Raw genomic sequence first — 27052 nt, forward strand, 5'->3', positions numbered from 1 at the left:
GGAACCTTGCAAACTCATTTGAGAGGTATTCTCCCCCTCCATCTGACCTTAGGCATTTTATTTGCAGACCTATTTCTTTTTCAACCATAGCTTTAAGAGTTTTGAAATGCCCAAAAACTTCAATTTTCTTTTTCATAAAATACACCCAAACTTTTATGCTATAGTCATCAATAAAAGTGACAAAATAATGATAGCCTCCAAGAGATGCAACTTTAGTAGTCCACACATCAGAGTGGATTAATTCCAATGGCTTCTTACTCTCTTGAACATGTCTAGGAAATGGTTTTCTTTCTTGTTTTCCAAACTGACAGGCTTCACATACCTTATGCATTTCTGCAACCTTGAATTTAGGCAATCCTACAACAATATTTTGGGCCTGCATTGATTTAAGTCGTTGTACATTAACATGACCAATGCGTTTATGCCAAATATCAATATCTGCAACTACACCGGTCCCATGTGCAAACATTGCTGCACTCAATTCAGACATGTCTACATCCAACGTAAACATTCTACCCTTCTTCTTACCTTTTGCTATCAAGCAACCTTTATTTTTCATATCCTCAACAAAGCATCCATGAGGATTAAATGTGACTTGCAAGCCTTGCTCAACCATTTGACCAACAGAGACCAAATTCTTGGTGATATTCGGGACATGAAATACATCGGACATGTATTTCTTTTTCCCATCCTGCATAGACAAAGGAAATTTTCCAATCTGCACAATAGGATGTGTAGTATCATCACCAGTCTCCATAAATCCTGGTTTTTCCATTTTCCTTGCATCCTCCATCCATTCTGCATGACCTGTCATGTGGTTTGATGCACCTGAGTCAACATACCATACATCGTTGCTTTCTTCTGCACTTGTCACAGAATTGTTCATGTGTTACACCATAAACAAATGCTCATTTCTGTCATCACCCTGTCTACTAGAAGATGCATAATTTCCTTGTTGCAATTTCCCATTCATGATGTCATTCTGCTTTTTATAGTAGTCTTTAGCCATATGACCCATTTTACCACAGTAGTAGCATTCAACATTGTTGTTTGCATTTTCGCCTCTTTGCCATCCACCACGACCTCTTTGGCTCCCCCTACCTCTAGAGTTACCACGTCCTCCTCCATAGGACTGGTTTTCTTGAGTCTGCTACATATTCTAATTTCTACCACGGCCTCCAGATCGGCCTCCTCTACCTCTGCCTCTACCTCTTCCAGCATTTGAGTAGAAGACAGCTTCTTTTGAAGTTCCTCCTGACGAAGATGCACCACCATTTCTCTTCTCCTCAGAAATTAGAAGAGCAATCAACTCCTCAAAATCAGGAGATCTTTCACGGACGGAAATGGATGTTCGGAACTGTGCATAATCCTTTCCTAGACCATTCAAGGTCACAGAAACTAAATCATCATCTTCCATTGGCGACCCAATGGAAGCAAGTGCATCTGCAATCTTCTTCACCTTCATGTGGTAGTCATTGATGCTCATACTTTCTCTTTGCACATTATGCAACTCTTGCTTGAGCTGCATTTTTCTGGCTTGCGTATTTGTGCTATACATTTTTGATAAATTAACCCATGCCTCCTTTGGCGTACTTGCATCCTGAATATGCACAATCATAGAGTCTGAAATACTGATAGACAGCCAGTACATAACTTTCTTGGCTCTCTCATGCCATGCTTTAAATGCCTGCATTTGTTGTTGATTGGGAACATCAGGAAGAACTGGTTCTTCTCCATTTCCTGCAACAAATTCCCAATATCCTTTTCCCATAAGGAAATTCGTCATTTTGAACTTCCATGCTTGGAAGTTGTTCTTGTCAAGATTTTCAGTGACAATCTGTGAAAGAGAATCAGACGCCATTACAGAACACTGCAAAAAATTTTGTCACTGCAAAGAACACAGCTTCAGCCTCGCAAGGGCAAATCTGCAAAACTCACGAAAGTGGTATTTGACCACATAGTCACTTCCTAGTGACGATTTTGCATCAACAGGCAACAAGGATGATTCTGTAACTCCCAATGTCTCTAGGCACAGGCATACGATGCAATTTCTTCAGTAATTTTTCACTGACCTATAGAACAGTGGCTGCACAGTATAAAACTGGGCATTTTCCTGAGTGCGTGCAGAAAACTTCCACCTCCAAAACAGGCCCCAAAATGGCCTCAAATAAAAAAAACAAGGTCGCCGAGGGCTAAAGCCTCGCCCGCAGCATATACTGCCCTCTTGCTTCACCGCGAAGGGCGTCTCAACCTGAGACAATGCACTCTTGCAATTTCCGGCTGTGCTGCCTACAGAGATCTACTCCCAAAATAGAAAAAATGAAAGCAACACTGCTCCTCTTACCAGAACACCGCGAGCTTGGCTTGCTTTCTTGAGCTCCTTACCACGAACAAGGCTCTAATACCATGTAAAGATTGTGGGAGAGAAGGAAGGAGTCTCACTTGTAGCTTTCTTGCTTGCACAATGGGGGAATACACATAGAGGTGGAGGCTGAAAATAGTTTTTCTCTTCTTAGTTGTGTAAGACAAAAGAACTCAAGTACAAAAGAAATAGAAGAATCCTATATATGGGTTTCAAACCAAACTCAACTAACTAAGGTGGCATACTAACTGAGCCACGAACTAGAGTAGATAAGGATAGCTGTCATCTAGCTATTATCCATGAGCAGTGTACCAACCGCATCTGCAATTAACAAGTCGACGACATAAATGCACAACGATCACCCTGGCATATCACGAGTGGAGCTCGATATCTCAACATAAAGGTGTTTTCCTTTCATTGTATTCTTTATTTGATACAGGTTATGAGTTGGGGTCGTTCTTAGATGATGTTTTTGAAGAAAATAATGAAGATCAAGTTGAGCTATATTTTAAACTTGTATTCTCTTTTTCATAGGTCGCTAGGATGCTCCCTGATTAAGTGTGGGGATATGTTGAGGGTTGAAATGACTTGACTTTTGGGCTAATTTTGTTATTTTTGTGGACTGAATGGTTGATTTTTTATGGATTTTGAATGATCATTAGTTGTTTTGGAAGTATTTGGGAGTCTTTTGGATGAGGTTGATTATGTTTTTGAAGCTCATGATGGTTTATAGCGGAGATATGATGTTCTGTTGATGTCATGTTAGTGTTTGATTGATTCTATTTGAGTCTATTGACCTTGTGTTTTGTTGTGTTTTCCTTTTGTATAAGGGGTTGGAATAATGATTGATGAAGTTTGAGAGTGATTGGAAACTTTTTGATTGATTCTTGATGATTTTGAGTGATTTAAGTAAGATCAAGGCTTTTTTATGACCTTTTGATACTGTAAACTCTCTGTTGAGCTTCTGTAGAGCCTCTGTCTCTATTCTGTTATGTTCTATATGCCGTCATAAGTGTAATATGGGATGAATGTATAGCTTGGGAAAGTTTTCCGACCATGGGAAGAGATGAATATAAGTTCAAAATAGCTTGAAGAAGTAACTATTAAAGACTAAAGTAAAGATTGAAGTGACAGTGACACTGATGAGCTACAAAGGGACACGAGTTAGTGGAAATTTGAAAGGATTTGGAGCTAGGAAAATGATGAATTAGAGCTGATAATGTTTGAAGCTCCCATAACTCTTCATCAATGCAAGATATGTTGAGATGTATTTACTATTATGCTGAAATGATAATCTAAAATTACAGAAAGTGTCCTCCCATTTGCAAGTTTGTGTTTCCTGGAACAGAGAAGTTATGTGTTTGCTATATAGAGTAGCAATATATTTAGGATTGTAGGCTATCCACAGCTGTTTCAGGATAGCAAATCAAAGAATTTGGCTATGAATTGTTCAAGAGAATTCTAGATTGGAAAGAGAGCTACAACTTTTCTTTTTGAACCTTGGTGATCCAAGATTTGGTTAGAAAGTTATGAGATGTTCTGTGTAGTGCTCTATGAGGCAACTTCTGTGCTCTATGACGAAACATGTGAATTCAGCAGCATCTACATCACCAACTTGGTTTCCAATGAAAGTTATCATGATTTTCCATTTCTATATTAGTGTAAACTCTGTTTTGTTGTAGTAATGGAATGTCTACAATAGTGAAATGCTTGTAGCAGTAGCTAAGTTAGCATGAAAATTTCTCCATATAAAGCTTTGGTTACATGTGTATTGGGTTTATATTTATGTGTGCTATGAGAAAAGAACACAAAGGATATACAATAGATTTTGCACTGCTTGAGGCAACCACACTTTGTGGGGCCCTGGGGTTGCCATCCCTAAAAAATACGAGTTGTGTGAATCTAAAAGCTTGTGTTGTCAAAATCTCAGCCATGGTTGTTTTAACATTAGATTCTCTCTAAAAAAATTGTAAATTCTAAGCTTGAAGGTTTGAACTGCTTAAGTATTGAGCTGAAGTCCTAGTGAGCAGTGAGTGATCATGAATATTTAATCATGTGTTGAGTGGTATTGTCTTGTGGGTTTTGTTGAGGGAAAATCCTCAATCTTTATCATGTGGTGTTGTCTTGGGGGTAGCAGTCGACTACCCATTTCACCTACCAACATGGGTCGATGATGATGGGGCCTTGTGGGGATTGGTCATGGGAGAGAAGCTTGTCGAATGATTGAGGTGGTAGAGGCCGAGGGTATGTTTGTGGGAGGATGGGGCCTTCGAGGTCAGTGGTTGGTCACCTTTGTCTTTACCTGAAAGGAAAAAGAAAAGTGTGGTGCCTAGGGGGTGTGTCTACCTTACCATGTGGTGTAATGTGCTCGTGGTAGTGGAACTGGGAGCTGGGTTGAGAACCACAAGTAAGCTTTGGTGTTGTCCCACACTTGAGGATCTAGTTTGTGCATAAGGGAGGTGCGATGGGTGAAGCTTATGGAGACAGGTCTAACCATAGGCGAGTGTGACGTCCCTAGGTATGTCCTATACTTGATGTGCCCTAAGAGTGAAGTGGGAAAACAAAAAGGGGCTAGGGGATTAGGGTTGGAGCCAGCTAACCAAGGTCACTGAGTGCACCTAACTTGAGGACCCCTAGGTGCAGTGATTATGGTGCTCATGTAGTGAGTTTCTTCTTTGTTTTCTCACTCTTTCCTTTTCTTTTCTTTTCTTTTTCCTTATTTTTTTCATTTTTTTGGAAAGGAACGAAGAACTAATTTTTGTCACCATGGTTGTGAGAAGAAGTTGGGGGCTTAATTGCTAAGGAAGGCTTTTTCCTGCATATATCCCTTTAGGTTCATTCTAACTTGGAAAGGAGTTGTGGACCAAAATGGGTGGTTGCACCTAGTGAAGTGGCTATCGTTCATGTCCTCTAAGAGGGCCATGCAAAAGGATGGTAAGAGAGCATCTCACACCATCAACCTAGCCATGGCACAACTATCTATACTAGTGTTAAGGTCAAAAAATATGAGCGGAAGGTGGTACTCTTGAGGTGTAGGATCTTGTCTAAGTAGTACCCTAAGTAATCTATGATAGTTACAGTAGTAATAAAGGTGGGATCTAGGAAAAAAGTGAACTCATTGAGAAAATGGGCAATTGAATCCTGTAAGTCATTCTCGATGAAGGTCAAGGCATCCTCCAGCTTGGTGGCATTTACATTGTATACTTTCGAGAAATCATATATGCCGTAGATGTCAGGGTTGAAGTCCACCCCTACCCTTCTCGAATATGGCATGCACATGGGGTTGTTCCTCTCAAAGGGTAGTGTGTTGCAAAACGACATCTAGGCATCCATGTTACTGTCCTAGATTCTCCTCCTCCACTTTGGTTGGGACTCATAGCCTTTCACTATCATCCTAGGCACCTCCATGACTTTTTTTTCCCATTAATCAAGTGCTTCCATTCCCCACTGTGTTGGATTCTTCTCCCTCTCTTGGTTTCACTTGTCGCCAATCCTTCATCCCATGCTTATCACCTCCTCCACCACTTTGGTTGATAGTACTTTGCATAGGGTGGAGGGGAATTGGAAAGTGAAGTCGAAGGGTTGGTGGCCATTTTCTTTTTGCTCCCACACTATGAGATCCACATTCCAATCCATTGGAAAACAATCTTCTTGTGGTGGAATGGGTGCTTCTGGGGCTATCGTTGGTTGGACTTTTAACCTTCTCCCTTCCTACTCCAACATCCTCATTCTCTTCTTCTTGATTTCTACCTTTCTCTCGATAGTAATGTCTGCCTCTTGCTACATTTTTGGTTGTGGAGAGAGGGAGGTTGCAGGACTAGCTCCTTGTCTGGTTGCCCCATTTCAAATTCAAGCCTTGCTTCTTGAAGTGGTCTCTACATTTCATTCTGTTGAGATATGAGCTCCACTCGTGATATGCCAAGGTGACCGTTGTGCATTTATGTCACTGACGTGCCAGTTGTGCAGATGCGGTTGGTACACCGCTCATGAATAATAGCTAGATGACAGCTATCCTTATCTACTCTAGTTTGTGGCTCAGTTAGTATGCCACCTTAGTTAGTTGAGTTTGGTTTGAGACCCATAGGGTTCTTCTATTTCCTTGTACTAGACTTCTTTTTGGCTTACACAAATAAGAAGAGGAAAACTGTTTTCAGCCTCCACCTTTGTGTGTATTCCCCCATTGTGCAAGCAAGAAAGCTACAAGTGAGACTCCTTCCTTCTCTCCCACAATCTTGACATGGTATCAGAGCCTTGTTCGTGGTAAGGAGCTCAAGAAAGCAAACCAAGTTCGCGGTGTTCTAGTAAGAGGAGCAGTGTTGCTTTCATTTTCTATTTTGGGAGTAGATCTCTGCAGGTAGCACAGCCGGAAATTGCAAGAGTGCATTGTCTCAGGTTGAGATGCCCTTCGCGGTGAAGCAAGAGGGCAGTATATGCTGCGGGAATGGGCTTTAGCCCTGGTGACCCTGTTTTTTTTATTTGAGGCCATTTCAGGGCGTGTTTTGGAGGCGGAAGTTTTCTGCACGCACTTAGGAAAAGACCCTATTTTATGCTGTGCAACCACTGTTCTACATGTCGGTGAAAAGTTACTGTAGAAATTGCATCATATGCTTGTGTGCAAAGACATTGGGAATTTCAGAATCATCCTTGGTTCCTGTTTATGCAAAATCATCACTAGGAAGTGACTGTGTGGTCAAATACCACTTTTGCCAGTTTTGCAGATTTGCCCTTGTGAGGGTGAAGCTAAGTTTTTTGCAGTGACAGAATTTTTTGTAGTGTTCTGTAATGGCGTCTGATTCTCTTTCACAGATTGTAACTAAAAAGCTTGACAAGAACAACTTCCAAGCATGGAAGTTTAGAATGACCAATTTCATGGGAAAAGGATATTGGGAATTTGTTGCAGGAAATGAAGAAGAACCAATTCTTCCTGATGTTCCCAATCAACAACAAATGCAGGCATTTAAAGCATGGTATGAGAGAGTCAAGAAAGTTATGTACTGGCTATCTATCAGTATTTCAGACTCTATGATTGTGCATATTCAGGATGCAAGTACGCCAAAGGAGGCATGGGATACTTTGTCAAAAATGTATAGCACAAATACGCAAGCTAGGAAAATGCAGCTCAAGCAAGAGTTGCATAATGTGCAAAGAGAAAGTATGAGCATCAATGACTACCACATGAAAGTGAAGAAGATTGCAGATGCACTTGCTTCCATTGGGTCGCCAGTGGAAGATGATGATTTAGTTTTTGTGACCTTGAATGGTCTAGGAAAGGATTATGCACAGTTTTGGACATCCATTTCAGTTCGTGAAAGATTTCTTGATTTTGAGGAGTTAATTGCTCTTCTAATTTCTGAGGAGCAGAGAAATGGTGGTGCATCTTCGTCATGAGGAACTTCAAAAGAAGCTGTCTTCTACTCAAATGCTGGAAGAGGTAGAGGCAGAGGTAGAGGAGGCCAATCTGGAGGCCGTGGTAGATATCAAAATATGCAGCAAACTCAAGAAAAACAGTCCTATGGAGGAGGACGTGGTAACTCTAGAGGCAGGGGGAGCCAAAGAGGTTGTGGTGGATGGCAAAGAGGCCAAAATGCAAACAGCAATGTTGAATGCTACTACTGTGGTAAAATGGGTCATATGGCTAAAGACTGCTATAAAAAGCAGAATGACATCATGAATGGAAAATTGCAACAAGGGAATTATGCATCTTCTAGTAGACAGGATGATAACAGAAATGAGTATTTGTTCATGGTGCAGCACATGAACAATTCTGTGACAAATGCAAAAGAAAGCAATGATGTGTGGTATGTTGACTCAGGTGCATCAAACCACATGACAGGTCATGCAGAATGGATGGAGGATGCAAGGAAAATGAAAAAACCAGATTTGTGGAGACTGGTGATGATACTGCACATCCTATTGTGCAGATTGGAAAAATTCCTTTGTCTATGCAGGATGGGAAAAAGAAATACATGTCCGATGTATTTCATGTCCCGAATATCACCAAGAATCTGGTTTCTGTTGGTCAAATGGTTGAGCAGGGCTTGCAGGTTAGATTTAATCCTCATGGATGCTTAATGAGGATATGAAAAATAAAGGTTGCTTGATAGTAAAAGGAAAGAAGAGGGCAGAATGTTTACGTTGGATGCCGACATGCCTGAATTGAGTGCAGCAATGTTTGCACATGGGACCGGTGTAGTTGCAGATATTGATATCTGGCATAAACGCATTGGTCATGTTAATGTACAGTGACTTAAATCAATGCAGGCCCAAAATATTGTTGCAGGATTGCCTAAATTCAAGGTTGTAGAAATGCATAAGGTATGTGAAGCCTGTCAATTTGAAAAACAGGCAAGGAAACCATTTCCTAGGCATGTTCAAGAGAGTGAGAAGCCATTGGAATTAATCCACTCTGATGTGTGGACTACTAAACCTGCATATCTTGGAGGCTGTCATTATTTTATCACTTTTATTGATGACTATAGCGGAAAAGTTTGGATGTATTTTATGAAAAAGAAAAGTGAAGTTTTTGGACATTTCAAAACTCTTAAAGCTATGGTTGAAAAAGAAACAGGCCTGCAAATAAAATGCCTAAGGTCAGATGGAGGGGAATAGTACCTCTCAAATGAGTTTGCAAGGTTCTTGCAGGAGCATGGCATAAAGCAGCAATATTCATGCAGTCATGCCCCACAACAAAATGGAATTGTAGAAAGGAAAAACATGCATATTGGAGAGGTATCTCATGCCATGCTCAACGAAAAAGACATGCCATATTTTTATTGGGCTGAAGCAGTTGCTATAGCAGTCTATATAATGAACAGGACTCCCACTGCAACAATACATGGGATGACTCCAGAGGAGAGGTATACTGGTAGGAAACCAGATATTTCTCATTTGAAAATTATTGGTTGCATTGCCTATGTACATGTGCCAGATGAGTTGAGATCCAAGTTGGATCCAAAAGCTGAGAAGTGCATATTTATTGGTTACTCTCTGCAACAAAAAGTGTATAGATGCTATAACCCTTCTACTCGTAAGTTTACAGTGAGCAGAGATGTTTTTTTTTATGAGATGAGTAGCTGGTATAAACCAATAAATGTGATTGATGATGTAGATGCACAAAATGGTAATGCTGCACAGAATTCACAGCAGCAGTCACAAAATATTAGTGGACCTGGAGCGTCCTCTAGGAGTGGTTCACATTCTTTGCCATGGACAGGCAGATTGAGATCAAGAGAATCTTCTCAAAGCAATGCAGATAGTGGTATGCAGGTATCACGAAAAGGAAAAGAGAAGGTTGATCAGCCCATGTTTGATGTGAATGCAGGTCACTCTTATGTGGATGGTGAATCCAGTGGCTCAGAATAGAGCATTGATGATGAGTTGGATATTTCTTCTATTGTTAGACCTAGAGTAAGGAAGACCAGGGATGTTTTGAGAGCACCTGGGAGTGAACCTACTTTGCGCAGGTCTACGAGAGCTAGGTATCCTACGGATAGGCTGAAATATGATAGATTTACATCCATTCACTATGCATATATGGTCAAAGTGATACAGGAAACAGAACCCACTTCTTTTGAGCAAGCCATGGGAAAAGAAAAATGGGAGAAAGCCATGGATGAAGAAATGGATGCCTTGGAAGCAAATGCTACATGGGAGTTGGTACCTTTGCCTAAAGGTAAGAATGCAATTGGCTGTAAGTGGGTTTATAAGGTGAAGCACAATGCAGATGGTTCTGTGAACAGATACAAGGCAAGATTAGTAGTCAAGGGGTATGCACAAACATATGGCATTGACTATGAAGAAACATTCAGTCCGGTTGCAAGGATGGCAACTGTAAGAGCAGTCATTGCTATGGCTGCATCAAAGGGATGGTCTTTACATTAGATGGATGTAAAGAATGCCTTCTTGCATGGTGATTTGCAAGAAGAGGTCTATATGGAGCAGCCACCAGGTTATGTGCATGCTGTTCATCCTGAGTTTGTTTGCAGGTTGAAGAAAGCCTTGTATGGCTTGAAGCAAGCACCTAGAGCATGGTCTGACAAGATAGGACAGTATCTTGTCACTATTGGCTTTTAGATTTCCAAGGCAGATTTCTCACTTTATGTGAGAAAAACAGAGAAAGGTATTATACTACTTGTCATTTATGTTGATGATTTGATTATGACAGGTGACAGTGATGAAGATATCCTTCATGTAAAAATGCTATTGAAGCAGAAGTTTGAGATGAAGGATTTGGGAGAGCTGCGTTATTTCTTGGGCATTGAGGTGATTAGATCACCAAGTGGGATACAAATCTTGCAGAGGCAGTATGGATTGGACATGCTGTCCAAATATGGGATGATAGGCTGTAAGCCTATTTCAGTTCCTTTGGAGCAGAATGTAAAGCTGAGCACAGATGCATGTGAGCTTCTGGAAGACCCCACTATGTACAGACGCATAGTAGGAAGCTTGATTTATATGACTATTACCAGGCCAGATTTGAGCTATGCTATTGGATTGGTAAGTCAGTTTATGCAGGCTCCAAGGAAACCGCATTTGGATGCCGCTAGACGCATACTCAGGTATGTGAAGTCCACATTACAATATGGACTATTTTATGAGACTGGGGTTCAGATACAGTTGCATGGATACACTGATGCTGATTGGGCTGGTAGTATTTCTGATAGACAATCTGCCAGTGGATATAAGTTCTCTTTTGGGAGTGTTGCAGTCACTTCGAGCAGCAAGAAACAGCCTACAGTTGCCTTATCCAGTACAGAGGCTGAGTACAGGGGCGTAGCAATGGCTGCATGTGAGGTAGCTTGGTTGCATAAGCTACTTTATGATATGCATCAGCCTACAGATGGGCCAGTTGTCATTTATTGTCACAACATGAGTAGTATATACTTGGCAAATAACCCAGTCTATCATGCTAGAACAAAGCACATTGAGGTGCATTATCACTATGTGCAAGAGAGGGTTTTACTAGGTCTTATTGATCTAGTTTATGTCAGCACAGAGGATCAGGTAGCTGACATATTCACGAAGGCATTGGGCGCAGAGAAGCTGCGCAAGTTCAGAGACCTGCTTGGTGTGCAGGAATTGGGATTGAGCTCGAGGGGGAGTGTTGAGATATCGAGCTCCACTCTGTTGAGATATCGAGCTCCACTCGTGATATGCCAGGGTGACCGTTGTGCATTTATGTCACCGACTTGTCAGTTGTAGATGCGGTTGGTACACCGCCCATGAATAATAGCTAGATGACAGCTATCCTTATCTACTCTAGTTCGTGGCTCAGTTAGTATGCCACCTTAGTTAGTTGAGTTTGGTTTGAAACCCATATATAGGGTTCTGCTATTTCTTTGTGATAGACTTCTTTTTGGCTTACACAACTAAGAAGAGGAAAACTGTTTTCAGCCTCCACATTTGTGTGTATTCCCCCATTGTGCAAGCAAGAAAGCCACAAGTGAGACTCCTTCCTTCTCTCCCACAATCTTGACATGGTATCAGAGCCTTGTTTGTGGTAAGGAGTTCAAGAAAGCAAGCCAAGCTCGTGGTATTCTTGTAAGAGGAGCAGTGTTGCTTTCATTTTCTGTTTTGGGAGCAGATCTCTGCAGGTAGCACAGCCGGAAATTGCAAGAGTGCATTGTCTCAGGTTAAGACGCCCTTCGCGGTAAAGCAAGAGGGCAATATATGTTGCGGGAATGGGCTTTAGCCCTGGTGACCCTATTTTTTTGATTTGAGGCCATTTCGGGGCCTGTTTTGGAGGCGGAAGTTTTCTGCACGCACTCAGGAAAAGGCCCAGTTTTATGCTGTGCGACCACTGTTCTACAGGTCGGTGAAAAGTTACCATAGATATTGCATCGTATGCTCGTGTGCAGAGACATTGGGAGTTACAGAATCATCCTTGGTTCCTGTATATGCAAAATCATCACTAGGAAGTGATTGTGTGGTCAAATACCACTTTCGCCAATTTTGCAGATTTGCCCTTGTGAGGCTGAAGCTGTGTTCTTTGCAATGACATAATTTTTTGCAGTGTTCTATAATGGCGTCTTATTCTCTTTCACAGATTGTCACTGAAAAGCTTGACAAGAACAACTTCCAAGCATGGAAGTTTAGAATGACAAATTTCCTTAAGGGAAAAGGATATTGGGAATTTGTTGCAGGAAATGAAGCAGAACCAGTTCTTCCTAATGTTCCCAATCAACAGCAAATGCAGGCATTTAAAGCATGGCATGAGAGAGCCAGGAAAGTTATGTACTGGCTGTCTATCAGCATTTTAGACTCTATGATTGTGCATATTCAAGATGCAAGTACGCCAAAGGAGGCATGGGATACTTTGTCAAAAATGTATAGCACAAATACGCAAGCCAGAAAAATGCAGCTCAAGCAAGAGTTGCACAATGTGCAAAGAGAAAATATGAGCATCAACGACTACCACATGAAGGTGAAGAAGATTGCAGATGCACTTGCTTCCATTGAGTCGCCAGTGGAAGATGATGATTTAGTTTCTATGACCTTGAATGGTCTAGGAAAGGATTATGCACAGTTCCGAACATCCATTTCCGTTCATGAAAGATTTTCTGATTTTGAGGAGTTGATTGCTCTTCTAATTTCTGAGGAGCAGAGAAATGGTGGTGCATCTTCTTCAAGAGGAACTTCAAAAGAAGTTGTCTTCTACTCAAATGCTGGAAGAGGTAGAGCCAAAGAGATCGTGGTGGATGGCAAAGAGGCCAAAATGCAAATAGCAATGTTGAATGCTACTACTGTGGTAAAATGGGTCATATGGCTAAAGACTGCTATAAAAAGCAGAATGATATCATGAATGGGAAATTGCAACAAGGGAATTATTCATCTTCTAGTAGACAGGGTGATGTCAGAAATGAGCATTTGTTTATGGTGCAGCATATGAACAATTATGTGACAAGTGCAGAAGAAAGCAACGGTGTGTGGTATGTTGACTCATGTGCATCAAACCACATGATAGGTCATGAAGAATGGATGGAGGATACAAGGAAAATGGAAAAACCAGGATTTGTGGAGACTGGTGATGATACTGCACATCCTATTGTGCAGATTGGAAAATTTCATTTGTCTATGCCGGATGGGAAAAAGAAATACATGTCCGATGTATTTCATGTCCCGAATATCACCAAGAATCTAGTTTCTGTTGGTCAAATGGTTGAGCAGGGCTTGCAGCTCAGATTTAATCCTCATGGATGCTTTGTTGAGGATATGAAAAATAAAGGTCGCTTGATAGCAAAAGGAAAGAAGAAGGGCAGAATGTTTACATTGTATGCAGACATGCCTGAATTGAGTGCAGCAATGTTTGCACATGGGACCGGTGTAGTTGCAGATATTGATATCTGGCATAAGCACATTGGTCATGTTAATGTACAGCGACTTAAATTAATGCAAGCCCAAAATATTGTTGCAGGATTGCCTAAATTCAAGGTTGCAGAAATGCATAAGGTATGTGAAGCCTGTCAATTTGAAAAACAGGCAAGGAAACCATTTCCTAGACATGTTCACGAGAGTAAAACGCCATTGGAATTAATCCACTTTGATGTGTGGACTACTAAAGCTGCATCTCTTGGAGGCTGTCATTATTTTGTCACTTTTATTGATGACTATAGCAGAAAAGTTTGGGTGTATTTTATGAAAAGGAAAAGTGAAGTTTTTGGGCATTTCAAAACTCTTAAAGCTATGGTTGAAAAAGAAACAGGTCTGCAAATAAAATGCCTAAGGTCAGATGGAGGGGGAGAGTACCTCTCAAATGAGTTTGCAAGGTTCTTGTAGGAGCATGGCATAAAGCAGTAATATTCATGCAGTCATACCCCACAACAAAATGGAATTACAGAAAGGAAAAACAGGCATATTGGAGAGGTATCTCGTGCCATGCTCAACGAAAAAGACTTGCCAGATTTTTACTGGGCTGAAGCAGTTGCTACAGCAGTCTATATAATGAACAGGACTCCCACTGCAACAATACATGGGATGACTCCAGAGGAGAGGTATACTGGTAGGAAACCAGATATTTCTCATTTGAAAATTATTGGTTGCATTGCCTATGTACATGTGCCAGATGAGTTGAGATTCAAGTTGGATCCAAAAAGCTGAGAAGTGCATCTTTATTGGTTACTCTCTACAGCGGAAAGGGTATAGATGCTATAACCCTTCTACTCGTAAGTTTACAGTGAGCAGAGATGTTGTTTTTGATGAGATGAGTAGCTGGTATAAACCAGTAAATGTGATTGATGATGTAGATGCACAAAGTGGTAATGTTGCACAGAATTCACAACAGCAGTCACAAAATATTAGTGGACCTGGAGCGTCCTCTAGTAGTGGTTCACATTCTTCGCCATGGACATGCAGATTGAGATCAGGAGAATCTTCTCAAAGCAATGCATATAGTGGTATGGAGGTATCATGAAAAGGAAAAGAGAAGGTTGATCAGCCCATGTTTGATGTGAATGTAGGTCACTCTTATGTGGATGGTGAATCCAGTGGCTCAGAACAGAGCATTGATGATGAGTTGGGTATTCCTTCTATTGTTACACCTGGAGTAAGGAAGACCAGGGATGTTTTGAGAGCACCTGGGAGTGAACCTATTTTGCGCAGGTCTACGAGAGCTAGGTATCCTGTGGATAGGCTGAAATATGATGGATTTATAGCCATTCACTATGCATATATGGTCAAAGTGATACAGGAACCAAAACCCACTTCTTTTGAGCAAGCCATGGGAAAAGAAAAATGGGAGAAAGCCATGGATGAAGAAATGGATGCCTTGGAAGCAAATGCTACATGGGAATTGGTACCTTTGCCTAAAGGTAAGAATGCAATTGGCTGTAAGTGGGTTTATAAGGTGAAGCACAATGCAGATGGTTCTGTGAACAGATACAAGGCAAGATTAGTAGTCAAGGGGTATGCACAAATATATGGCATTGACTATGAAGAAACATTCAGTCCGGTTGCAAGGATGGCAACCGTAAGAGCAGTCATTGCTATGGCTGCATCAAAGGTATGGTCTTTACATCAGATGGATGTAAAGAATGCCTTCTTGCATGGTGATTTGCAAGAAGAGATCTATATGGAGCAGCCACCAGGTTATGTGCATGCTGTTCATCTTGAGTTTGTTTGCAGGTTGAAGAAAGCCTTGTATGGCTTGAAGCAAGCACCTAGAGCATGGTCTGACAAGATAGGACAGTATCTTGTCACTATTGGCTTTCAGATTTCCAAGGCAGATTTCTCACTTTATATGAGAAAAACAGAGAAATGTATTATGCTACTTGTCATTTATGTTGATGATTTGATTATGATAGGTGACAGTGATGAAGATATCCTTCATGTGAAAATGCTATTGAAGCAGAAGTTTGAGATGAAGGATTTGGGAGAGCTGCGTTATTTCTTGGGCATTGAGGTGATTAGATCACCAAGTGGGATACAGCTCTTGTAGAGGCAGTATGGATTGGACATGCTGTCCAAATATGGGATGGCAGGTTGTAAGCCTATTTCAGTTCCTTTGGAGCAGAATGTGAAGCTGAGCGCAGATGCAGGTGAGCTTCTGGAAGACCCTACTATGTACAGATGCATAGTAGGAAGCTTGATTTATATGACTATTACCAGGCCAGATTTGAGCTATGTTGTTGGATTCGTAAGTCAATTTATACAGGCTCCAAGGAAACTGCATTTGGATGTGGCTAGACGCATACTCAGGTATGTGAATTCCACATTGCAGTATGGACTATTTTATGAGACTGGGGTTCAGATACAGCTTCATGGATACACTGATGCTGATTGGGCTGGTAGTATTTTTTATAAATGATCTACTAGTGGATATGTGTTTTATTTTGGGAGTGCTGCAGTCACTTGGAGTAGCAAGAAACAGCCTACAGTTGCCTTGTCGAGCACAAAGGCTAAGTACAGGGGTGCAGCAATGGCTGAATGTGAGGTAGCTTGGTTGCATAAGCTACTTTATGATATGCATCAGTCTACAGATGGGCCAGTTGTCATTTATTGTGACAACATGAGTAGTATACACTTGGCAAATAACCCAGTCTATCATGCTAGAACAAAGCACATTGAGGTGCATTATCACTATGTGCTAGAGAGGGTTTTACTAGGTCTTATTGATCTAGTTTATGTCAGCATAGAGGATCAGGTAGCTGACATATTTATGAAGGCATTGGGCGCCGAGAAGCTGCGCAAGTTCAGAGACCTGCTTGGTGTGCAAGAATTGGGATTGAGCTCGAGGGGGAGTGTTGAGATATCGAGCTCCACTCGTGATATGCCAAGGTGACCGTTGTGCATTTATGTCACCGACTTGTCAGTTGTAGATGCGGTTGGTACACCGTCCATGAATAATAGCTAGATGGCAGCTATCCTTATCTACTGTAGTTCGTGGCTCAGTTAGTATGCCACCTTAGTTAGTTGTCTTTGGTTTGAAACCCATATATAGGGTTCTTCTATTTCTTTGTGATAGACTTCTTTTTGGCTTACACAACTAAGAAGAGGAAAATTGTTTTCAACCTCCACCTTTGTGTGTATTCCCCCATTGTGCAAGCAAGAAAGCCACAAGTGAGACTCCTTCCTTCTCTCCCACAATCTTGACACACTCGTGATATGCCAGGGTGACCGTTGTGCATTTATGTCACGGACGTGTCAGTTGTGCAGATGCGGTTGGTACACCGCTCATGAATAATAGCTAGATGACAGCTATCCTTATCTACTCTAGTTCGTGGCTCAGTTAGTATGCCACCTTAGTTAGTTGAGTTTGGTTTGAGACCCATATATAGGGTTCTTCTATTTCCTTGTACTAGACTTCTTTTTGGCTTACACAACTAAGAAGAGGAAAACTGTTTTCAGCCTCCACCTTTGTGTGTATTCCCCCATTGTGCAAGCAAGAAAGCTACAAGTGAGACTCATTCCTTCTCTCCCACAATCTTGACTCTGGGGCTATTGTTGGTTGGTGCTTCTAGGGCTATTGTTGGTCGGACTTTTAATCTTCTCCTTTCCTGCTCCAACATCCTCATTCTCTTCTTCTCAATTTCTACCTTTCTCACGACACTAGTGTCTACCTCTTGCTACATTTCTGGTCATGGAGAGAGGGAGGTTGTAGGACTAGCTCCTCATTTAGTTGCCCCATTTCAAATTCAAGCCTTGCTTCCTGAAGTGGCCTCTGCATTTCATCCTCTCTCCTGGCCTCTTGTGGTTCTCCTTCCTTGAAGCTTAGCAAGTCCACATCTTGGACCGTTAGCCCTGCCCTTAGAAAATAATTTCTTTGATCCTGTTGGCTTAGGCTAGTCTCTTCTCCTTTCAGTTGAGCATCACAAAGCCCATGCCTTATGGCTCTGTGGGCGATCTCCATCTTTTTCTTTAGTGTCTCAACGGCCACCTCCTCTTTTGATTGTGTGACATCCAAGACGGTGTTGAGGAAGACACGTTGTTGGGCTTCTAGTCTCGTTTGCATGGCCTCTGCCACTACTTTCTACTAACATTCTATTCCCTTTTGCAAGGGGCAGTCGGCTCGCCAGGTCTTTCACTCTTCTCTCACTCTTCGTCACCCATTCGTTGGCTTTCTATTTCATTTCTTCTAAGATTTTATTTTTTCTTTGCACTAAGGCCACTATGGTTGGTTCTTGCTCTTTCAACTTTTTTTTATTTTCTCCTTCTCCTTCTTCAAGAATTCTATCTCTCTCTCTCTCTCTCTCTCTCTCTCTCTCTAATCTCCCTTGCTCTTTCATCTCCATCAGCAGTCTACCTGTCATTTCATCCATTTATTTTTTATGCTCTTCTCCTTCTTGAGTTTTCGCTACTTCTGTTGTGCAAGCCAATCCATGGCTTCTTGGATTTTGTCCATTTGCATTGTCAGCTCTTCATTTTGCACAATGAGGAGTTTGTACCATCTTTGCAGGCCGATCAACTCCTAATGCTCTTCCTCAAGCCCTTTTCTCCACTTATCTTCTTGTTCTTCTTTCACCTTGAGCTTTTCCTTCAACTCAATTATCTCCTTTTGATAGCCCGCCACTTGGTGTGTTCTCTCGAGTTGGTAGGCTGCTAGTATCTCCTTCTCAACCTCCAATAACTATGGCTATCACCATCTTCGTATCCTCCTTTACTTTCTCAAGAGTTGTGAGGGAAGCTCTTTGATGTATTCATTATAGCCTATGAAAGGCCGCACGACAATGGGGATTGAAATGGTAGAGGCCTCTATATTTTGCCTTTTGGGGTCTTGCCTCGACTTGGCATCTACAACGTTGCTGGTCTCTTAAGTCCAGTTATTGGGGTTCTTGCACTCACATCCCTAGGGCTATTTCTTGTGCCTTGTCCTTTAAGAGTTGCATCTAGGCCATGAGGTTGTTGGCATCTACATTGGGCATAGTGCTTTGGGTGGTTGTGGTAGCTATGGTAGTTGGCACAAAAGTGGGTGAGATTGGGTGAAGCAAGCCCTTGCCCTTGCCTTCTGCCATTGGGGGTGGCATGATTTTTGGCACTTGGGCACTATTTCATGGGTCTTCTTCTCTAAAAGGCTCATGGCAGCCAACTCCTCCTCCCTGGAGCGCTGCTTTCTACTGACATGCAAATGGCCCTAGCCAGGTCCTCATCTTCTTTCCTTCTAAGCTCTTGGACCTCGTCATCTACCTTTCTCTTTCTTCCTTCTCTCTTCTTCAACCTTCTTTTGGAGAGTCCTCTTCTTCTACTTCTTAACTCCTCTTCTTCAGCCTTCTTTAGGGGAGTCCTCTTCTTCTACTTCTTAACTCCTCCTTGGCTAGACATGCTCTTCTTTCTCACTCATCGTTCTCTTGCTAGATTGTTCTTGCTCATGGAACGCTGACCTTGCCGGGTGTCTCTCCAACTTGTTCTTTGCCTTGCACCTCTCCTATCGCCTCTTGGATGATGTCCGCGTAAATACCCCACCAAATCCTATGGTTGAGGCCTTGGACGATGACTTCTTCCTTGCATTGGAGACCGAGGACTCTCCACCTACTGGTCTTTGATGGGACATAAAATGGGCTTGCATTGGCTATGGCACTAGCCAGACCTCATGCACACAACAAACAACCCCACCACATGGCCTCACGGGCCAGGAGCATCTAAAACTCACTCTACACTAAATGCTAATGTCGATTCTATGTTTGTATTAGGTCATAGTCCAACATTTACCATCCCTTCTCCTCAGAGGGAGATCCCATAACATATAGGCATAATACCTTGAAGCACAAACATAGGGAAGCACCTCTTGGCTGACTACAATGGCTCCATTGTGACTCTCCTACACCTCCGGGATTGGCCCCAAGATGCGTTGCTCAAACATAAAGTACACACAATGCGAGCTCCACTCTTTCATTTTGAATGTATTCTAGGAGATACCATGTGTCCTTACCAAAAAATTTCCCAAAAACCGATCAACAAACCTATAGCTTAGGTCATCTCACACACTCAAACGTAGGTTAGCATAATGGAAAACAAGGGCTATGCATCTAGTTCTTTATATTCTGATATCATGGTTGATATGCACATGAAAAAGTGGATGATCCTAATGTGATCAAACATAAGTTTCAATCAAAAACATGCCGTGCACAACCAGGCTTTCCAATGCTCATTTACTAACTCATTGTGACGATGTAAGGATAGCACTGAGACAACCCTCATGCTACTATCCTCTTAATTAAAATACAAAGAACCATATACCATGATATGCATTGGTAAAATCAACAATAAATAGCACCCAAATTGCATCATTCAAACACCTCACTCTCTACTTTTAGGTAGTGCTTCCGTTGCATAGGTGTAGGAGTTCATTTTTTCATGTTTTAATGTATGAAAAGCGATAAATCACAAACTTTGACAAAGAGGCTAAACCTCATATGCTTTGCCACTACCATACATTCACAAATATTTATTATATTTTTACTTATTTTTATGAAGCGTATTTCAATTTTTTCCTTATTTTTTAGTATTTATTTATCAATAATCATATTATTTTCTATTTTTTCCCATACCAATCACTATAGCATACTAAAATTTCAATTTTATTTTCCATTTTTCACCATAGGAACACATTTCACCCTCTCGAAATGAAAAAACCATCATTTTATCCTTAAAAACCACATTTTGGGTTTCGCGGGATTTAAATAGCACATGTAAATCATTACGAAATTACATTTTTTTTATAAAAAACAATTAAACATGATGCAACCAGTAATCAAACAATTTTTCATTGCATAAGAACATCATTTCCATCATAAAATGTCAAAAAACCTTCATTTCCTTCATAAAAAATAGTCATACTGTGTTTCTGTGAAATCCAAGACGCATTGAACAACTGCATGACCAGCGGATGGAGCCTCCATTGCTCTCAATTCCATGTTGCACATCAATCTTCAGCATCTCCATTAATCTCCATCATCATTTTCTTCAATCTCCTTCCCGATTCTTCCTTCAAAGAAGTGCGCATGAATAGCCCATAGAGAGGAGAGAGAGAGAGGAGAGAGAAAGACTGATTTCTGATATTCCCATCTGGGCAATCATTTCATGGGCCAAAGGTAGCAATGGAGAGCAAAGGAATTGAACATCAGACTAGTATGATCAGTTTCATGCAGTACATTGAGGCTTCAAATGGCGTATAGCCCCCCCTCCTTCAAAATCGTCATTATGCAACTCACCATGGCCTTTTTTTTATTCACGTGAAAAAAATAGTCCCCCCCCCCAATTGTCAATTTTTTTGGGCCCCAAGGGTCACACCCTCTTGCTTCTCATTTTGGGGCCCCTTCACATCGAGTTTGGCCATTTGCCCAATCTTTGGCCATCTAGCGTGCGTTCAATAAGCTGAAAATTTCTGACCTACCATCTCAGGGTCCCGCACTGGCTAGCCTTTCTAGAAGTCGCATCTGATATCCTTAGAAATTATGAAAATTTCCCAACCATCACTCGGTGGGTCTGCAAAGTACTTTTGGCACCCGTCTCTGACTTGCCGCTTGAAATCGTACTGACTACAGCCGTTGCCTTCGATGAGATTAAAATTTCCCCTGAAATTTAGATTTTTTGATAATTTTTTGGTGCATCTCGAGCTCAAAAATCAGCTTTCATTGGCAACCACGGGATAGGGTGACTCAGCTTGTCGAATCCCATGAACAGAACTGCACATTAACATAACCACAAAGAGCATCAAGTTGATACAAAAAATTCTCAACAAAACACATCACAACTCTCACCCTACCCCCTACCAAAACCAAGGCATGAAGTCCATGAGAGGTAGGCCTAGCATAACCTAATAGAAAGCCTAAAGCTAGTCACTAACCAACTGTTCCGACACAGCCAAACTAGAAAGAGCTATCAGAGAGGTCATCCTAAGTGGTGGTCTGGAAACTACCTTCCTAACTGAGGACAACTCAATGAGGAGTTTCTACTAGATGAGGACTCCTATAGCTTGATCAAGAAAGATTGTCTTTTAGCATATTTTCCTTTTAGGCCTTTAATTTCCATACTCGGGCATGTAAAAAGGAGGGAGCTGAGTGTAGTAACCCAAGGAGAACAGTGCATCGGCCTCAGGTCCTATCTCGGTACCCAAGAACCTACCAAGCCCTCGCAAGGCGACACTTAATCCTTTTCTAACACTCACTTTTATTTTTGCTCCAACCTTCCTTATTTTTATTTGCTTTTCAGCTAGATGCCACCTCGAGGAAGATAAGCCATCGGCCCTGGGTTTGACTCGTCCCTAGGAACCTAACAAGGCCTCACAAGGTGATGAAAAATAGCTCAAGGATTTTTCTTTCGTTTCTTTTCTATTTTTATAGGGGTTAGAACCCCTTTTTACACACCTCCATATATTCATATACATCCTTTTAGATATTTAGGTTTTTTCCTTGTATCATTTTGTCTGGCAAGCTTTCTAACTGCCTCACACTAACAGGAACTCCTAGAACGGCCACCTAGTAGGTCAATAGAATAGGGTCACTAGGACTCCCATCTAAAACAAGTATTTCAATGCCTGGCAATGCCTTTGCAAGAGGCAATGACTACTTAGACCTCCCACAGACATACATAACCCTCGAGGAGTTCACTATAGATGTTGTATGGTATCATGTGAGTGTAAGGGAGGGGGGTTTTTGGAAGGGGACACTTAAGCTTATACATTAGAGGTAGACCTCTCTTAATTTCCTATATTGAACTTAAATTTGAGGGGATAGAGGGAAAAAAGAAGGGGGGGATGCATTTGATCACCTCTCTCCATAGATTGGTTTCTCCATGGCATACAAGAGACCTTGACAAGTAAGGTTAAAACCCTAAACCCTCACATAGGAGTTGGCACTCTCCTATGGTTTTGGTAGAGAGATTCAACTCCCCTTCTTCCAAAGAGAGCTTGGTGTAGTCACTTTAAGTATAAAGGGATTTGATTCCCCTACTCTCTCTCCTCATGTGGTAAGGGGGCACAGACACTCAAAAACATTGCGACACATACTTCGATGGTATCCAAGTGCCACTACATAAATCACTTTGTGATATGACCATTTTGATACTTTTAATTGCTTAGGATAATTTCAAATTTTAAAAAGAAAGTTCGTATATGTTCTATAAATACTTACATTTAATAAAGGGGATACATAAAAAGTCATACAAGTATATATCTTATAAGCTTAAATAGGGGGATATATTAGTCTTACAAGGTTCATAAATAGGGATTTTTTTAGAATTCCTTGCACACAGGTGACATGTCTTCTTTACTATGAGTGAACCCCTTGTGACATAACCTAAACCTGGGACTTCATGCCTTGATCTCCGGTCCCCAATAAACAAAAAGAAAGTACCCCTTACATACACATACATCATTATTTTCTTAAGGGAAAAGACTCGGGAATGGGGATGAAACCACCTGGAATGGCCACAAGAAGCTCCTCCATAGCAAAGGCTCCCTCCAGTGACTTTGTCAACTTGTACGATGCAATCACTAAAACAAAAAACCATTAAACATACCTGCACCAAATCGACATATGGCCCTCTTGGCCTAAAGAAATCAAGCAAAACAACACCTACGTATCCCTCCTTGGAATAAGGCTAATATACAAAAAGACGCTCCATTCCAAGGGAAAAAATAGGGCTCTCAATCCTAAACTAAATGCATCAAGTTGTGGCCCATCCCTCTTGCATATATATGCAAGAGGGATATGCATAACATGTCAGCTGATCAACCTATGGGTCCAAGATAATAGTGGTAGATGGGTCTTGACCACTTCTTCACATTATCCATATCAACCATCGTCTCCCATATAATGCGTGGTCTAATAAAATTCCCCACAAGTGACCAGGTCTGGTCTCATTATCAATGGCAATATTCGGACTAGGATCACAATTGAAGAAGAGGTCCTCTTCATAAGAAAAATTGGCTAAGGAATTCGCAAAACTGATTCCAAGAATGTGGGATCAGCTGAAGAGATATGCTCGCAAATTCATCAAGTAGGGTCATAGTAGTTCGATGATACATGCGAAGGATAGGATTCTGGACTGTGTATGTCTCATTTAGTTGATTTAAGATCAGCTGGGAATCCCCTTTTACTAACAATTGCCTAATACCACCTTTCTTGGAAATATTCAGTCCCATAATCAAGGCTTTATACTCCACCATGTTGTTAGTGAATCGTACCTCAAGATAAATAGCTAATTTCATTGTAACTCTATGTCAGGGATCTGAGATAACTACTCCAACACTCCCTTTTTTATTAGGGCCCCTGGACGATCCATCAAAGTATAATGTATACATTCACAATGGGTTTACACAGCTAGCCATCATGAACTCCTCTATTCGTAATCATGATAGTCAAAATTCATTATATTTAGAGGATGAACTAATGGCTCCATCCCACCTTCTTCATTAAACTCAACAAGGATGCTTGTCAAAATTTGTAAACAGTGATGGTAGAAAACTTTGATTTCCCACACAAAGGTATCATCTTCTTGCTCAATCACTTTGTATCCTTTGCTCCAACAGATAAGCTTCCCCTAATGATATCTTTGCTCTAGATATGGGTGCTCCAAATAAGGGATTAACCGCCCCATCAACTAGTTTAAGCTCTCATGCAGGTCTTAGATCAACCCTAGCATGGACTTGCAATGCATTTATCATGTTAGCATACTCATAAATAATAAGATTTAATCTTATTAAGATTAACCTTATTTTTAAATTCCACTCCTTGTAGATCAGCTAGTAAAGCCGTGGACTTATTTTTACCTATCCTAACTACCTTGTAAGGGACATCCCATCTAGATTCCAGCTTCCCTAGAAATAGCTCCCTACGTGCATCATAATATAGAGCTAATTGTCCATATTTCTTTACTTTTAGATCATGCAGCCACTTCATCCGACATTTAGCTACTTCCTAGTGTAACAGACTCTGCAATTTGGGCTCATCCAGGTGGGCTATAGTCGTAAAACGCTCGAATAGGGCATCTTCATCACCCAAAGAATGATTGATTATGAATCTTATGGTTGGCAACTCAATTTCTAAGGGCAAGACACACTCCTCCCCGTAAACTAATTTGAATGGGGTGTGGCTAGTGGCTTGTTTAAATGTCGTGTTATATGCCCATACCGCCACATATAATTTTGTATCCAATTCCAATTTTTTCAGACATTATGTTTTACAGGATACCCACAAGCTGCTTATTGGTACTTTCAACTTGTCCATTTACTTGCAGATTATAAGGGGTCATCTTATTATGCTTGATTTGCCAAGCTTTAGTGTGTCAAGATTTTAATCACTTTATTTGAAAAGTGAGTTCCACGGTCTGATACTATTTCCTTTGGTGGACCGAAACGGCAAATGATCTGCTCAAGTAGGAAATTGGCAATCTCTTTTGCATTGTCCTACCTCATTGCTCGTGCTTCTGACCATTTGGTAAAGTAATCAGTGGCTACTATGATATATCTCTTTTGAGTATTAGATGACAGGGTAATAGGACCCACAAAGTTGATGCCCCACTTCTCAAATGGAAGTATAGCCATAATACGCGTAAGTGGATGGTTCCTATTCTCTCAATTGTCATGCCTTTGACATGTATCGCATCTCTTAACATACTAAAATGAATCCTGGAATATGGATGGCCACCAATATCTAGCTCTTAAATCCTTCTATGCTATCAATCACCTAGCAAAGTGCCCCCCATAAGGAGAGTCATGGCACTCCTCCAGGATAAATAGAACCTCGTCAGGCATCACAGATCGACGATAGATATCATCAACACCCTGCCAATATAGTGTTATTGCGATCAATGAAAATTTTAAAGCCTGCTATTTAATCTTCCTCTTCTCGAATTTGGATAGAGTAGCTCCAGTCTCTCCTGTAGATAGATAGTGCGTTATAACAGCATACTAGGAGGGAATAGACGCCGTATTAATCTTAAACAATGTTTCCATGTCACTTCCTTCAGCCAAGTCCTCTTTTGGCTCTTTGAAATATACAAGACATTCTACAATGCTCTAAAGCTTCAATGGCTTACTCTTAATCTCATAATCAAACTCTTGCAAAGTGATTAACCACATTGCTAAACAATCAGACGATTGTAACTTGTTCAATAACAATTGAAGCCCTTTCGCCTTCGTATAAAAAACCACCTTCTCATAGAGAATACAATGCTTGAACTTTTTTGTCACAAATATCATTGCAAGACATAAGTTCTCCATATAGGTGTAGTTAATTTTTGATATGCCCAACTTCTAGCAAAAGCTATCGGATGGTGTTATTTTTCCTCCTAATATTGGAATAAGTAGTAGCTAATACTATACATGGTGGCTGCTGAAAATATATAGAACATGTCATCCCATTTAGGTGCTTTTAAAATAGGTGCTTTGGTAAGCTCTTACTTCACATCATCAAAAGATACTTTGCAAGCATCACTCCATGCAAACTGATAGTTAAAGGACAATAGATTTGTCAATGGCAATGTTCTTTCTGCCAAGGCATTGATAAACCTTCAATAATACCCTACCGATGACAGAAAGCCATGCACTTCCTTTGGAGTACGTGGCGGACTCAGGGAGACTATGATCTTGATCTTTTCAGGGTCATTCACAATCCCTACTGAACTAATCACATGGCCTAACAATAGCCCATAAGGTACCCCAAAGACGCGCTTTCGTGGGTTAAGAGCTATGCAAAATTGTCTGCAATGCTCAAAACACTTTCGCAAAATAATCAACTGTCTTTCTCTTATGGTGGCTACCCTAGGTCATCAATGAATACTTTCAACTCTTCTAGGAAGATGTCACCAAAGGTCTTGTCAACTATTGTTTGCCACAAACCAGGTGCATTACATAAACCAAATGATATCAAATGGTATGCAAAGGTCCCAAAGATAGTAATAAATGTCATTTTCAGCTTGTCTTGCTCATCAATGGCCATTTGGTTATACCCCACAAAGCAATCCATGAACGAATATATTTCCCTACCTACTAGTTGATCCAAAATTTGGTCAATAAATGGCAATAGATAGTGGTCTTTTAACAGTCTGCTTATTTAGCTCTCTAAAGTGTACACAAAATCGGATTTGATTATTCTTCTTCTTTTTTATCACAACATGTGAACATCATTTAGTATGCTGAATAGGGAAGATCAAACCCGCTTTTCGCAACTTTTGTAGCTCCTCGAACAGCTTATTCCTTAAAACATAAGGCATGCACCTTACTTTTTGAGGTACGGGCCGACTTCCTTCCTTTAGAGG

The sequence above is a fragment of the Lygodium microphyllum genome, chromosome 3, assembly GCF_053477565.2.
Source record: "Lygodium microphyllum isolate KBCC chromosome 3, Lygodium_microphyllum_v1.1.10, whole genome shotgun sequence".
Classification (NCBI taxonomy): Eukaryota; Viridiplantae; Streptophyta; class Polypodiopsida; order Schizaeales; family Lygodiaceae; genus Lygodium; species Lygodium microphyllum.